The sequence below is a fragment of the Euphorbia lathyris genome, chromosome 4, assembly GCF_963576675.1.
Source record: "Euphorbia lathyris chromosome 4, ddEupLath1.1, whole genome shotgun sequence".
NCBI lineage: Eukaryota > Viridiplantae > Streptophyta > Magnoliopsida > Malpighiales > Euphorbiaceae > Euphorbia > Euphorbia lathyris.
This window is the reverse complement of record NC_088913.1, coordinates 65,051,311-65,068,023: the sequence shown is the minus strand read 5'-3', so window position 1 is coordinate 65,068,023 and position 16,713 is coordinate 65,051,311. Positions and strand designations below refer to the sequence as shown.

Below are 16,713 nucleotides of genomic sequence, written 5' to 3'. Positions count from 1 at the left end.
TGACATTATTGGAAATGAAAGACTAAACCACAAACGGGACAATTTACTAAACTTCAGTAGCATGATAGAATATAAATATGGTGAATCAAAAAAATGAATTGATAACTTTAATCAAGAATAGAGAAACCAGCTACATACCATTTTAGATAAAACCAATGGTATTTCTAGCTTTTATACTACCTTATACCCAACCAATGGTATTTACATATCCTACTAATAAAACTGCACCAATCATTTCAGCAAAAATTCTTCAGCATAATCCTCACTACCAGCAAGGAGGTCAAAAGATCTGTTGTTTGTTACCTAAAGAGTCTTTCAGAATTGTTATTTCACCTTCCTTTATAAGTATGTCTTCATCAAGCCCTTGTATCTTCTCCTTCAACGTCTCAATCTCTGAATTCAGTAGCATATTTACCTCCTTCAGTTCATTCACTTTCTCAAACATCGCATCTCTCTCCCCTGAAACTTTGGGTAGAATGTCCCTCGTGTACGTCAGTTCTTTAATGGATTCATGGAGCTCATTTTGAAGCTGGTTCATGCTCTCGTCTTTCTTCTGCATCTATTAAAAAGATTAAAAAAAAACTGGTCAAAAAAACAAACAGAGATTTTTCCTATTTTTCTTATTTAGACCACTGCTTTGATCATTCTAAAAGCAACTAACAATGACCAATCTGGTCAATCAAGATGAGTTTTAAACCTGAACATTATTGTGCCTTGAGACAACATTTAAAATCTTATAATACTCGAGAATTCATGCATATAACAGTAATAAAACATCGACTAAGAAATGTATAAGTTGAATTACCTGAAGTTCATAGTCTTTCAATTTATGGCTGGCATGAGAAAGGTTGTCCATTACAGTCTGAACTTCACACGGAAGAATGTCATTTCTTCTCATTGCTGCTGCCAGTTCAGCACGCAACTGCTTAGCTTCCATCTCTTCGGAGTACAGCTTCTCTCTTAATAAACTAGTAAGCATAGCTTCTGCTTTCAGCTTATATCTTAAGGTCTCCTGCAACAACAGGAAAATGAACAGATAGTATTAAAGATCCATAACTAGTTTAAAACTAGAAAAATAAGTGAATTTCAATGAGTGCGTGTGAGTGTGCAAGTGAGTTTGAACCGTCTGTGGGTTTGTGTATATAATATTACCTCTGAAGTTAGGTCATTTAGTTTCCCTGCCCGATCCCCAATAGTGCACGACTCAGATTTTGAAGCAACTGAAGTGGACTTCTCCTGCAGCACAGAAGATATTGTCTGCAAACTCCTAGTTAAGTTTTCAAATCCACGTTTAAAGCCTTGAACTTTTACATCGGCTTCAACAACAAACTATCCATCTAACACATTCCTTTTAAGTAGTGTGTCCTGTTTAGTTGCTGAAAGTTGGCTTGCTTGCTCTTTACTGAATTCCAATAACTGAGAGCACAGATGAGCACTCTCCTTCAGCATTGGCAGCCCTTGATTTTGCAGGCAGCATATACGGGACCATATTTCTTTATCCAACTTAAAATTTAAAGCACCAATCTCTTCCCCACACCCCTTTAAGCGGTTTGATAGACAAATGTTGTCATGCCGAAGTGAATCGACTTCTATCTTCTGAGATTCCACCTTCCTTCTCAAAGACAATTCAACACCAGTCAATCTCATTTGCTCCATCTGAAATTTGGTCACATGCTTATCCTCCTTCTCAAGTTCACCACTAAATGCTTGGTGCAATCCCTCAATTGTGTTCTCTTGTTCACTCCATGTTCTTACCCATCTCGAAATGTATTTTTGTAACTCTTTGCACTCCTCATCCTTCTCATTGAAATTCCTTTTGAAGCAACTGAGATTCTCTTCTGCCTCTAAGTACTTTTTCTCTAATTCAGAGACCTTTTCTCTTAGATCAATATTCTCCTTACTCACCTCTTCCACCCTTGAAGTTAGGTGCCTAACTTGTTGCTCTGAACATGTTATTGCACTTCTATTTTCTGTTTCTCTCTCGCTTAAAGAAGTGACTTTCCTTTGAAGAGAGACATTCTGCTCTGCAAGCTCTCTGGTCCGAGCACGGAGCCTCTGCTCTTCCAGTTGATATTTATTAAGCTTCAATGACCAGTTAGTTCACCTTTTGTCCAACTCTTTTTCCAATGCTGACTGCAACTCACTCTTCTCTTTCCCTAATCTCCAGACCTGTGACTCAAATTCTGACTTAACCAGTCTAAGTTCTTCTTTTGAGCTCTCTTTCTCAGCAATTCTAGACGTTAGAAGACCTGAAACCTCAACTGCCAAGCTCAACTTGTCCTCCGTTAATTTCCTCCTATCTTGAAAGAAGGATTCTTGCTCAAGTTCTTTAGAGAGAAGCAAGACCCTCTCCTCTGCTTCTTTATATCTTTGCTGTAAGTCCACATTGACTGCATCTTCTTCTGTTTGAACAGACTTCTTTTCCTCAGAATTGTTTCCAGCAAAACATATTTCATTCTGAGAGGCTACGAAATCATCTCCATGATAGCTGTCAACAGTTTCATATGCTTTCTCCAATGAGCAACCCTTTGAGCAAGGAACATCTAAATTTGGATTAAAGCATTCATTCACCTTAACATGATAGATATCTTCAACTTTGATTGGCATACGATGATTGGACTCCTTCAAACTTGATTTATTCACAGAAGGAGTTTGGTAGAGCCTCTCAAAGACATTCCTTGCAAGTCTACGTGGAGATTCATGATTATCTACCCGATCTCTAGAAGAAGAGTGAAGACGGGAACCTTTAGAATGAGATTTGGGATTATCTTTGGTACCATCTGGTGGAGCTGAATATTGAACTCGTGGAGGGCGTCTTGCATCAGAATTTCCATTTCGTTCCAGGGTCTTCTTTTTGGGCCTAGTCTGCTCTCTTCCTGATGAATCATGGACATTTCTTTCTGAAGGAACAGGAACATGAACAGGAGAAATAGAATTGTTTGAGGAAAAGGACTTGAAAAAGAATAGGTTTCTCATATCTATATCTCAAATTAGCTAGAACACAATTTTCCAAACAAATGAAATTATGAAAATGAAAATGAAAGTGCAAGATCTTTATAAACCCACGAAAAACAAGAAAAAAAAATTCAAAAAATCCAGAAATAAATGACATTCCATAAGGAAATAAAACGGAAAATTGATTATTCAAAGAAAGAAAACAAAGATCCACTTACAACTGTCTGCTCTTAAAGGTCACAAAGTAGCCAGAACATACTTTGTGTAAACCCACGAAAAACAAGACAAAAATTAAAAAAAGCCAGAAATAAACAATCGTACTATAACTGAAATCCTCACAAGAATATTGAAAATTCAAAAAATAATTGAAATCACCAACATTAAGGGAAAGAAGAACAAACGGAAGCAATTAATCAGTAAATGAAGGAAATGAATGAAAACAAAGGGAAACGGAAATCTTACTTGCTGGCGTAGGTAACGGCGCAAAAAGGCCGGCGGCGAAAAGACGTTACTCCACATCCGGTCGAGAAAGTGTACTTATTAGCGGTGACGGAAATACAGATTAGAGACAGTGAGAAGATACAGAGAGAAATATGATGACTGACGAGCGTTTCACTTTTAGTAAGTACTGTATTTTCTTAATTAAAGGGTAATTTGGTTTTGGGTAAATTACACTCATGGCCACTGAACTTTAGCTATTTTCACATTATGGCTACTGAACTTCATTTCTTTCCGGTATGGTTATTGAACTTTACACCTTTTAACACCGGTGGCCACTCAATATCTCAAAACGACCGTTGACGTCTAAAAGTAAAAAATAAAAAATGTTAATAATATTCTAAGGAACTTTAATTCTTGAAAATTTTCGTTTTGAGGTCATTTAGGTGTTGTTTGGTTAGGAGAGAGAAACTGAAATTTTAGAGAGAGAAAGCTCCAAAAACTGCGATTTTCGAAAATAAAAAATATGGTTTCATGGTAAATGTCGTTTTGAACAACTTTAATTCTTGAATATTTTTATTTTGAGATCGTTAACGTTCATTTTGAGAAGTTAGTTAAAATTGAGTGACCACCAGCGTTAAAAAGTGTAAAGTTTAGTGGTCACACCGGAAAAAAATAAAGTTCAGTAGCCATAATGTGAAAATAGCTAAAGTTCAGTGGCCATAGATGTAATTTACCCATTTGGTTTTATATTTTAATTTAAATGTTTTTGTATGCCGCGTATAAATCGGAGGATTTCTCCTAATGTGGACCCTCCTACTGATATAGAAATTGAAATTATTTCATCTACACAATCTTAGAAATTTCTTACTCTTTCTTTTTTTTTCAATTCCGTCTGATTTTGAAATATGCAAAGATAATATTGCTTAAGAATATGAAATTTACTTCGCATATTTCGCAATTTGCAAAGTATGCGAAGATAATATTGCTTAAGAATATGAAATTTAATTCGTATATTTCGCAATATGTGAACCCTGCAAAGGCAATACTAATTCGCAGAATGGCTTTTACTTTGCAGATTTCGCAATATACAAAGTAAAAGTCGTGTTCTTAAGCAGTATTATCTTCGCAGGCTTCACAAATTGCAAAATATGAGAAGTGGTATATAACAAATAAAACATGACAACAAGAGTGCAACAATAACTCTAACATTAAAATCATAACATATCAAAAATTACAAAAATATTGCAACAATAATTCTAACATTAAAACCATAACATTATCAAAATTTACAACAAACTTGCAACAATAATTTGAATTCTAAACCCCAGACGTTACAGAATCAATGATCTTTTGGGATGATAATGGTAATTTTTCTTTTTTCCCCCTTGCATCATGTAAGGGGGAAATATGCAAACTCAACCCCAAGCATTGGCAAAGCTATGAGAAGGCTTCAGCATGGAGTGGTGAATGGGGCATGTCAACGTACGCTGATGGAAGAGGCGGAGTTGGCATAAGGAACACTATAGGGGACATGGATTATCCTGGTGTTGGATCTCCGCCACCCCATGGGTCAGTAGTCAGAACTGGCTTAAGCGATCCACCCTCGTCTATTAGGGACAGGAGAGTCGGGCATACGTCCTTTGTGAAGGAAGGCAGATGTCTCCATAGAGGGGAACTCTATAGACACTGTGGGCGGACCGAGCCCACAGTGCGTGCCCATTTTAGGGCGAGGTTTAACCACAAGGAGAGCCTTCGGGACGGAATACCGATAGAGGCATTGATGGAACCCTTCGGTGGGAGTTGGCTGGCCGAGACTTGGAAAAAGTCGAGGTGCCGCAAGGGGTTTTGGTCTGGTCTAGAGTTGGCCCCGTGACACATCCCACAACACCATCCCCTACATCCTAGAATACCATCTCCCCTACACCCCAGAACATCATCCCCTACATCCCAGTATACCACCTATTGTCATTGTTTCTCTTGTATTCAAGCTAAAATGGATAACAACAACAACAACAACAATAAAGCCTTAGTCCCGAAATGATTCGGGGTCGGCTAACATGAACCATCATATAAAACCATGAAATCAAGTCGTGTCAGCGACACAAATTCGCTCCCTCCACTCCGTCCTATCCACTACCATATTTTCCTCAATTCCCAGTAAACTCATATCACTCTCGATCACCCTCCTCCAAGTTTGCTTAGGTCTTCCCCTACCCCTCACCACTACATCCATTTGCCACTCTTCGGTTCTCCTAACCGGCGCATCAAGCGCTCTACGTCTCACATGGCCAAACCACCTTAGTCGGTTTTCTCTCATTTTATTCTCAATAGATGTGACCCCTAATTTTGTCCTAATTATTTCATTACTCACCCGATCCTTTCTCGTATGACCACACATCCATCTCAACATACGCATCTCTGCCACCGACATCTTATGTATGTGGTAGTGTTTCACTGCCCAACACTCCGTACCATATAACAATGCTGGTCTAATTGCCGTCCGGTAGAATTTTCCCTTCAATCTATTAGACATGCCGGGGTCACAAAGGAAACCCGTAGCACTCTTCCACTTCGACCAACCAGCTTTAATCCTATGAGCAACATCTCCATCTACTTCTCCATCCGTTTGGATAATAGATCCTAAATACCGGAAGCAATCTGAGGCCTGAACAACTCTCCCATCTAGGGTGTTTGTCCCTGCCTCCCTACTCCTATGGTCGCTAAACTTACACTCCAAATATTATGTCTTACTTCGGCTCAACTTAAAGCCTCTAGATTCTAGAGTTTGTCTCCATAGTTCCAACTTCCTCTCCACTCCTTTCGTCTCATCAACCAACACAATATCATCTGCAAACAGCATGCACCATGGTATACCATCTTGAAGTGGACTTGTTAGTTCATCCATAACGATGGCAAAAAGAAATGAGCTTAGTGCGGAACCTTGATGCACTCCAATCGTAATAGGGAACTCTTCAGTCTTTCCAACACTAGTACGTACACTCGTGCATGCTCCCTCATACATTTCCTTTATGATGTCAATATATTTCCACGAAATGTCTTTCCTTATCAAGGCCCACCAAAGTACTTCCCTTGGTACCTTATCATATGCTTTCTCCAAGTCAATGAAAACCATATGCAAGTCTTTCTTCTTATTTCGATAGTGCTCCATTAATTGTCTCATTAGATGGATGGCTTTCATAGTTGATCTTCCCGGCATAAAGCTAAGCTGGTTTTCCGAGATCTTCACCTTCCTCCTTAGCCTTTGTTCGATCACTCGCTCCCAAAGTTTCATAGTGTGACTCATTAATTTGATTCCCCGATAGTTGGCACAATCTTGGACATCGCCTTTGTTCTTATACAAAGGGATTAAGATACTTTTCCTCCATTCTGATGGCATCTTATTGTTTCTCCAAATTTTGTTGAAGAACGTCGTCAACCATTCGATTCCTCTTTCTCCCAAACATCTCCAAATCTCAATAGGGATGCCATCCGGTCCTACTGCTTTCTTCAACTTCATCTTACTTAATGCCATTTTGACTTCACCCTTTTGAATTCTCCGCAGGCATTCATGATTTATCATATCGTGATGGATACTTATATCTCCAACATCTTGTCTGCGATCTCCATTAAATAAGTCATCAAAATAGGACCTCCACCGTTCCTTGATATCCTTATCTCCAACTAGGACTTTCTGGTCCACATCCTTCACACATTTAACACTCATAATTCTATCGCTCTTCCTAGACATCGCTACTACATCATCAATATACTCCCTATCAATAAGAATACCTACTCCATTTCTACCCTTATCCTTTCCTGAGTACCAAAGCTTATAACCCCAAGGAGCTATCTCTCTAGCCTTGGCTCCAACCCACTTGGTTTCTTGTAGGCACATTATATTTATTCTTCTCCTCTTCACAACATCTACAATTTCAGCTAATCTTCCTGTCAAAGAACCTATGTTCCATGTCCCAAAGCGTAACCTACTACCCTTACCCCTACCCTTACCATTACCGTGGACTAGCTTAATTACCAGCAACCCTTGCATATTTGACACCACCCCCGGGTCCTGGGGTGGCGCGCCGCTTCGGGGCGACGACCTAGCAACCCTTGCACATTTATCACTACACCCGGGTCTAGGAAGTGCAGCGCGTCGCTGAGTAGGGAACGCCCCAACGGTATTTATAGTATGGTTCATGTCATAAGATGTGGCTAAGTTTTACGCTGGCCGCCACAAACCTACCGCAACCCTCCTCCTTTGTCTGGGCTTGGATACTTGAATTTAATGTTTTGTATTCAACCACATTCACAAAATTTAACAAAAAAAAATGATGATTTTACTTTGCAGAAAACAATTATGCGAAGTCTGCGAAGAGAAAATTAATCCAGAAAGACAATTTTGTTTTGCAGAAAATGAGTATGCGAAGTGGAAAAATCATGGTAAAAATGATGATTTTCTCTTCGCAAACCTCGTATAATCTTTTTTTGTGAAGCAAAATCGTCATTTTCAGCCTATTTTTTCTTCGCAGACTTCGCAAAACTCATTTTACGAAGCCATTTCTTAGAAAAAGAAGAAGATGAAACAGTATATACTTGCATTATTTCCGTTTTTACCATTGAAATCGACAATAACAATATGATCAGCGAAGAAAAACACGCAGAATAGCGTCGAATAACGATGTCTTCATTTGGTACAAGAAGAAACCAAGAGACGAAAAGAAACAGGAAGATGAAGAACCATGACTTAATTTCTAGAATCAGGAAGATGAAGAATCAAGAGATAAAGAGAGGAAGAAGAGACAAACATGATGATGAAGAAAATGGATGTGATTTCGTAAAATATATAGGAAGGGGAGAGATGAAAGGTTGAAATCGATACACATGATAGGTTGAAACTGATAGAAAGAAAGAGAGGAAGACGAAAGGTTTGTGATATTTTAGAAAAATCATCAAAATATAGTCTAGATATGTAATAAGTTAGGTAATTAGTCTAAATATATAAATTGGTCTCTAATTTTATAATTTTCTAGTTTTTTTTTTTTTTTTTTTATCGTATAAGGGGTGCAATGACAAATCATTCATAGAGTAAATCTTTTGTGTGAATGAATTCGGTTAAAAAGCAATTCATTTTTTTTTCAAAGTTATATATATATATATATGTATTATTTAAATGGTGCAATTCATGTCACTCTTTTATTTTCAAAATTGTCACTTCTCGCTCATTCAAATTATTTTCTTTAAAACCTCACTTCTCATTTCTTCTCTAAAAACTATTTAAAACCTCACTTAAATCTCTCACTTATTTTTTATTTTTTCACTTCAACTTAAAAAAATACCATCTTTTTGTAGAATTGCCATTCTCTCGGATAATTACGCTAAAATAATTGGGTATGTATTTAACGACCCTTTTAACTCACAATTAAATGAATTAGGGTTGGTCTATTTATGAGTTGGGTCATAAATATATCGACCCACCAAACTCATATAATAAATAGATTGGATCGCGAGTTAGTTGGGTTGACCTATTAAGACATAATAATTTGTGAAAAAAATGATAAAATCATGAAAATTTGAAAAAAAAAATGGAAAATTGAAAAAAAATGAGAAAAACAAAAAAAAAAAACTGAAAACCCCGAAAAAAAAAACCCATAAAACATGAAAAACGAGAAAACAAGAGAAAATGTGATCATGTGAAAAGGTTTAGAGTAATCAATGGGGTAAGGATTCCCTGAAACCCGTGAGGATCTGAACCGGCGGAGAAGGAAAATCCCTAAAATATTCGGGCATGGAAATAAGGGTGGGGACATTTTGCCTCCGAAGTTAGAACATGAGGGTGCATGGGTGTTATCCCCACTATATTCCTGAATAAATCCCCATATATAGTGTTGATATAAATAATATGTTGAGTTGAAATTTTAGCGAGATTGCTATGTGGATCTCAAATTCATATATAATATCTCCAACCTAATTGTAAAGTTTCATATGGTATGGTTAAATATTTTTACAAATTAGTTGGAATGTCGTTTATTCATATACACTCGCAGAAACTATGTATAAAAAAATAAATCCTATTTAAATATTTTTTTAACCCTTTAAAAAAATCAAATACTTCTTATGCGTATTAATTCAATTCAATTAAATCCAATTGATTTATTAATTATCAATTCAATTCAAACTCCCTAAATATCAATTATCTGAATATATAGTTAAGTTTGTTTAAAACTACCCCTAATTAAGTAGAATTTTTTTTTATATATAAAAACCTTAAAAGTGCCTAATTAAAGAAGATATTCCAAGTAGAATTTACTATATTTCATTAGTACGTAATTGACATTTTGTTTTGGAATGGGAATTTCATGTTCACAGGTGCCAACACGCTCTAATCGTCAGAAACCGTCCCTTATACAATTGATTATATCTTTATTCACATTTTCACGTTTTCCTCTTTTTAATGAAGTGTAATGAAGATGGTACTTTATTTTTGTACTTGTTGAATTCAAATTTAAATAGGTTTGAGTTGAATTTTAATTATATTAAGAAAATATAGCATGTAAGAGGATAAACAACATATATTATTAGAATTTTTTTTTTTTGTAAAAAGATATTAGATTTTATTTAGTGTGTTGATTTAATCTAATATGTTGAATTTTGATTTTAATTATATTTAAACTAAATTTTGCTTAAATTTAATTAATTGGATTAAATGGGTCAATCTATATAACTCGTTTAATAAAATATATTGTATCATGTCCACTTATTTATTAAATGGGTCAATCTAGATGCTTCGAACGACATGGAAGATTGGATTCGTCGTTAAGTATGTGCCTTTTAAATTGTCACACCATACTGTCGGGCTACATGGCAATGGGTAACCAATTTCTTAGAGAAGCATTTGAACCCAAGTTTTACCTCTGACACAAGTGAAATAAGTGCTCGATACTCTGCTTGCATGAGTCGAACTCTAACCATATATGTCGAATTATCACTAAAAAACCAAGAAATATGACGTATGAAAAGAAACAGAAGTTCTAGGAGCTAAACAAAATTTGGGAGAGGAAATTTTTTTCATATAAATTATCTATCTACTTCGAATGAGCTAAAAAATCACTCTTGTAGGCAGACTGTTTGAATTTTTATTTTCTCAATTAATTCATGAATTACTTCAATCAATATTACCGAATTAACATGTTAATGATAATTAAAATCAACATACGGACTAAAACGTCTTACGAAATTAATAATGAATATTAATTTCATTTAACCATTCAGCTTTTAGTAGAAGGATCCAAAATTTATGAAATTCTTGGCTTACATGTCATCAATTGTTGATGTGGCAGCATGTTGAAAGGTTAGAGAGTTATGCTTAGACGGAGAGTTGTGAAAAAAATAGTGAAAAATCCTAGTTTGATACATCCTCGATTGCTGATGACATCATGTTGAAAGGTAAGTTCTACTTTTATAGATATATATAGATATAGATTAATAAAAAAAAACTCTTTTCAGATTAGTATTAATTAATTATGACAAAACAAAACGAAAAACTCTTAGATTTTAGATTTAAAAAATGGATAAGGTGTGAAAATACCTCCAACGTTTACACCTAGAAGAAATTTTATCCCTAACGTTTAAAATGGTGCAATTTTACCTCTAACATTGGCAGTCAATAACAATTTTTCCTCTAACGCTAGCAAGTTTGATTCTTTTTATCCAACTCGTATGAAAGACTATATTTTTTTTAATTCTTTTTGTTTGTTCGTGATATGTTACTGATGAATTATAAAATGACGCACATGTGAAGTGTAGATGATAAGATTTATGACCGAGAAGAGAATTGATGGATTATTTGTCAAATTGACCGAATTTGTCATCGTTAGGGGTAAAATTGCATAATTTTAAACGTTAAAGATAAAATTGCTTTTGACTAAAAATGTTAGGGGCATTTTTACACTTTATCTTAAAAAAATGACAGATAGAATTGATTAGATAGAGTTTTTATTCATTTTTCTCTTTTATATTAATTATTTCGGATAGACAGGTTGTTTGTCTTAAGAGTCAGAATCTCATTAAAGCCATCTTGAGGCTTCGTCCTGCCTTCGATTCTCTTACCTTCTCCCATATTTATAGGGAGCAAAACCGCGTGGCGGATCGCTTGGCAGCTGCTGGGCATGGGGGGATGTTAGGTGTTTCTACCCTTTCCGTTCCTCCTTCTTTTATGTTACCTTCTCTTCTTGAGGATAGGATTGGGGTCAGTCTTCCTAGACTGATCCCGGGTTAGGTTTTTGTTTGTTTGTTTTTTTTCTTCCCTTCTTACCAAAAAAAAAAAAAAAAATTAAAGAAATGAGGAGTTTCAGATATGTATTTATTTTTGACAAAAAAAAATGTTGGCCTAACTTGAGTAACTCTTTATTGCCCAAAACAAAATGAAATTTCACTATTTATTTCTCCATTTATTTGCATTTTCCATAGGGATGTAAACGGAGCGGGGTGAGACGGGAATTGGAGTTCCCATCCCCGTTCCCCGACTAAACGGGGAATCCCCATACCCGCCCCGCGAAACAAATGGGGACAAAATTTATTTCCGTCCCCGTCCCGAGGGAATCCCCGACCCGTGGGTATCCCGTTTACCCATTTAAAATTTAAAAGAATATATGAAAAAATATGTTGAACTACGCTTCAAACGATCAATCAACCACACAGAGAAACAAAGTACACAAAGATCACAGATTGGATCTTGAAACAACAATCAAAAGAATACACACAGAATTTACCCTGGTTCGGCTTAACTGCCTACATCCAGCAACTTCACTAATCAATGGAGATTACAACAAGATTGAAACAGTTTCTCCTTTTCCAGAAACTCTCGTGTTTTCCCAATCCCCAATTCAGATTATCACAGTGTACACTTATGACTTAGTCTAAGAATCTCTCGTATGAAACTACTTCCCAACCCAGACCTTTTATAGCCTTTACAAGGTTGTGAAAATACCCAAAATATCCTTACTCAAAAAATGTACAAACTCAGCAAGACCTACTGACCAGTGGTAACACAGCAAGACCATGTTGACCTGTATTATCACCTCAGTACCATGCTGATCACAGCCATGCTGACTTGATAACTCAGCATTCCGACTTCTTGATTTTACTCTTGCTGACGGGTTGACTTACAATTATGCTGACTTGATTACCCAGCATCATTCTTGTAATAGAAAACAACAACGACTTACAATGCTGACTTGTTGACTCAGCATCATCATCAGCAAGTGATAGAAAACAACGACTTACAATCTCCACCTTGTCTTTCTATTCACTCCATCAACTAGTGAAGAAAATACACTCAAGGACCACTGACCATCCTAACCAGTTTCAAGCAATGTTCAAATTTATTACTTGAAACAGATTTGGTCAGCATGTCGGCTGGGTTATCCTCAGTTCCCACTTTCACCATCTGAACAGTACCAGTGCTAATCACATCCCTGACGAAATGCATTCTCACATCTATGTGTTTGGATTGCTCGTGAAAAACTTGATGTTTTGACAGATGTATAGCTCCTTGGCTATCATAGTAAATCTTCAAACCATCAATCTGTGTCACTCCAAGTTCCGTTAGGACTCCTCTCAGCCACATAGCTTCTTTTACTGCCTCTGTAACAGCAATAAACTCAGCTTCGGTTGTTGACAAAGTCACAACTGACTGTAGACTTGCCCTCCAACTTATTGCAGTTCCAAACACAGTGAATACGTACCCGGTTTGGGATTTTCTGGTGTCAATGCTACCAGCATAATCAGAATCAACAAAACCTGCTACATCATCCACTAGGGCTTCAGCTCCACCATAACTCAAACCTTTACTCAATGAGCCTTTGACATACCTCAGCACCCACTTCACCGCTGACCAATGAGCTCTTCCTGGATTTGCCATGAACCTGCTGATGAGACTCACAGCATGAGCCAAATCTGGACGTGTACAGACCATCGCATACATTAGACAGCCTACAACACTAGAATATGGCACCCTCTCCATGTCTTCCTTTTCCTCATCAGTTTGAGGACTCTGCTTGCTGCTCAGCTTGAAGTGACTTGCAAGTGGAGTGAGAACGGCCTTTGAATTCGTCATACCAAAACGTTCTAACACCTTGCTCAGATAAACTGACTGACTTAGGAATAGCTTCTTTCTTCCTCTGTCTCGAGAAATTTGCATCCCTAAAATTTTCCGTTCTGACCCGAGATCCTTCATCTCAAACCGTGTGTTTAGTTGTGCCTTTAACTGATTTATGGCTGCTTTGTTTTGACAAGCTATAAGCATGTCATCAACATATAACAAGAGATAAATCTTAGAGCCATCACTAAGGTCTCTACTATACACACACCAGTCATAACTAGACCTATGAAAGTCCTGACTTATCATAAACTCATCGAACTTCATGTACCACTGTCTAGGGGACTGTTTCAGACCATATAGAGACTTCTTAAGCAAACATACCCGCTGGTCTTTATCTCCTATTTCAAAACCCTCTGGTTGTTGCATATATATGACCTCATCCAGGTTTCCATGAAGAAAAGCTGTTTTGACATCTAACTGTTCTAATTCTAGATCAAAACGAGCTACAAGAGAGAGAATAATCCTGATAGACCTATGTTTAACAACCGGTGAATAGATTTCATTAAAGTCTATACCTTCCTGCTGAGTAAACCCTTTGGCCACCAACCTAGCTTTAAACCTAGGTTCCTCTACACCAGGTATCCCTTCCTTTCTTTTAAACACCCACCTTGAACCGACCAACTTCTTATCAAAAGGTTTATCTACCAAAATCCAAGTTTCATTTTTATCAAGGGATTTTATCTCATCCTTCATAGCGTTAAGCCACTGTTCCTTGTCAACCGAATTCACAGCTTCCCTATAGGTTACAGGTTCAGACTCTTGTACTTCCTTAGCAACACTAAATGCATAAGCTACAAGGTCCTCAAAACCATATCTAACCGGGGCCCTAGGGACTCTTCTTTCACGGTCTCTAACAAGTCTATAGCTTTGACTGGACTCAGTATCATTACCATCACTGACTTCTTGCTCGGTTTTACGGGTGTTTTCACTATTTTCTTCAAGCTCCACCTCATTCTTAACACTCTCAAGGTTTTGAATGGACTTAGGACTACTCGGTTCTAACTGAGTTTTTTCTTGGTTTTTCCGATAAGGAAAATCCATCTCATTGAACACAACATTTCTGCTGACTATGGATTTCTTATAACCAGATTCTAGGCACCACAACTTATAGCCCTTGACTCCTATAGGGTAGCCTATAAAAACACATCTTAGAGCCCGAGGTTCTAATTTTCCCTGTCTAACGTGTGCAAAAGCTGAACAACCAAACACTCTAAGTTTTCCATAATCCTCTGGGTAATCAGACCACATTTGCATAGGTGTTTTAAAACCTATAGCAGATGATGGGCACCTATTGATTAGGTAACACGCAGTTTGCACTGCTTCAGCCCAGAAAGACTTAGGGAGACTGGATTGGATTAACATGCACCTAACTCTTTCTAGGATAGTCCTATTATACCTCTCTGCTAGGCCATTCTGCTGTGGAGTTCCAGGAACGGTATGATGTTTAGTTATACCTGACTTCTTGCACAAAGTGATGAAATCTTTGTCAAGAAACTCCAAACCATTGTCGGTTCTCAACCTTTTGATTTTCTTTCCTGTTTGGTCTTCCACTAACACTTTCCAATCCTTGAATGTTTGCAAAGCCTCATTCTTATGAGCTAGAATATAAACCCATACTCTTCTAGAGTAATCATCAATAAGAGTCATAAAATAGGTCCTCCCATCATGAGACTTAGTTCTTGTTGGCCCCCATAGGTCAGAGTGAATGTACTCAAGAATGTCATGGGTTCTATGTATTGCTGACTTAGGAAACTTGACTTTACTGGACTTCCCTAAGACACAGTTCTCACAGAAATCTATCTTTCCTATGTGATCTTTACCAAGACAACCCTGCTTCCTAAGTTCTTGTAAACCAACTTCACTCACGTGTCCTAGTCTAAGGTGCCAAAGATTGGTTCTATCAGTTTTAGACTCGGTGAGATTTGCGGTAGAGACTAACACAGTACTACCTAGGAGTGTGTATAGGCCATTACTCATGGTACCTTTCATAACAACTAAAGGTCCTCTAGATATCCTTATGATACCCCCTTCGGCTCTATAATTGTATCCTTGTTTATCAAGCGTACCCAAAGAAATTAAATTTCTTTTCAGTTTTGGCACATACCTCACACCGGTCATAATCCTTTCTTGACCATCGAACATCTTCAGCCTAATGGAGCCTTGACCCAGTACCTTGCACAACTTGTTGTTGCCTAGAAGAACCCTCCCACCTTCCTCTTGAAAGTCTTCGAACCACGTCCTGTTAGGAGTCATATGGAACGTACATCCGCTGTCCAAGATCCAGTCAGTGTTTGGATCTTTATCAGTGACAGCAAGGACCTCAGCGCTCTCATAACCTTCTTCTACCACAGCGGCTTCGCCTTGATCTTTAGGCTGACCTTGACTCTTCTTCCTCTCAGGACAGTTTTTCCTGAAGTGTCCTTCCTTATAGCATTGGAAACACTTGTAGACCTTGCCTTCTTTGTTACTTGAGGATGGAGTCTTGGACTTTTTCCCGTTCTTATTCTTTGGCTTGTGAGAGTCCTTTTTCTCAGACCTTCCACGAACAAATAATCCTTCTGCAGCTTCAGTGTTGGTGTTGGCCTCAATCTGTTTTGACTTTAGCGCCATCAGAACTTCTTCCAGACTTAGTGTTTCTCTAGCGTACTTCATGGTTTCAACAAAATGACTGAAAGACTGGGGTAAAGAATTCAAGATCATTATGGCCTGATCTTCATCTTCAATCTTTACCTCTATGTTCTCTAGGTCAATTATGATCTTTGAGAAATCATCAAGATAGTCTTCAACTGGCTTGTCCTCGTTCATCTTGAAGCCGAAAAGCTTTCCCTTAAGATAAACCCGATTGGTAAGTGTCTTCGTCATGTACAACTGTTCAAGCTTGAGCCAAACCCTAGCAGCTGAGGTTTCCTTCGAAACTTCTCTTAGCACTTTATCGCCAAGATACAGGACGATCGTACTGTAAGCCAATTCAAGAAGATCTTCTTTCTCCTCCTTCGTCATTGTCGCCGGAAATTCCTTCTCGCCCTTCAGAGCCTTCGCAACCTTCATTTGAACCAAGATTGCCTTCATCCTCTGTCTCCATAGAGCAAAATCTCCCTTACCATTGAAACGCTCGATCTCGATCTTTGTAAAACCCATTGCTCTGTTCTTGATTAGCT

General features: G+C 37.5%; 1 pseudogene; it reads right to left on the bottom strand.

Moving 5' to 3' along the window:
* Nucleotides 1-17: 17 nt before the first annotated feature.
* On the bottom strand, nt 18-16,555 carry LOC136227202 (uncharacterized; annotated as a pseudogene).
* Nucleotides 16,556-16,713: the final 158 nt, after the last annotated feature.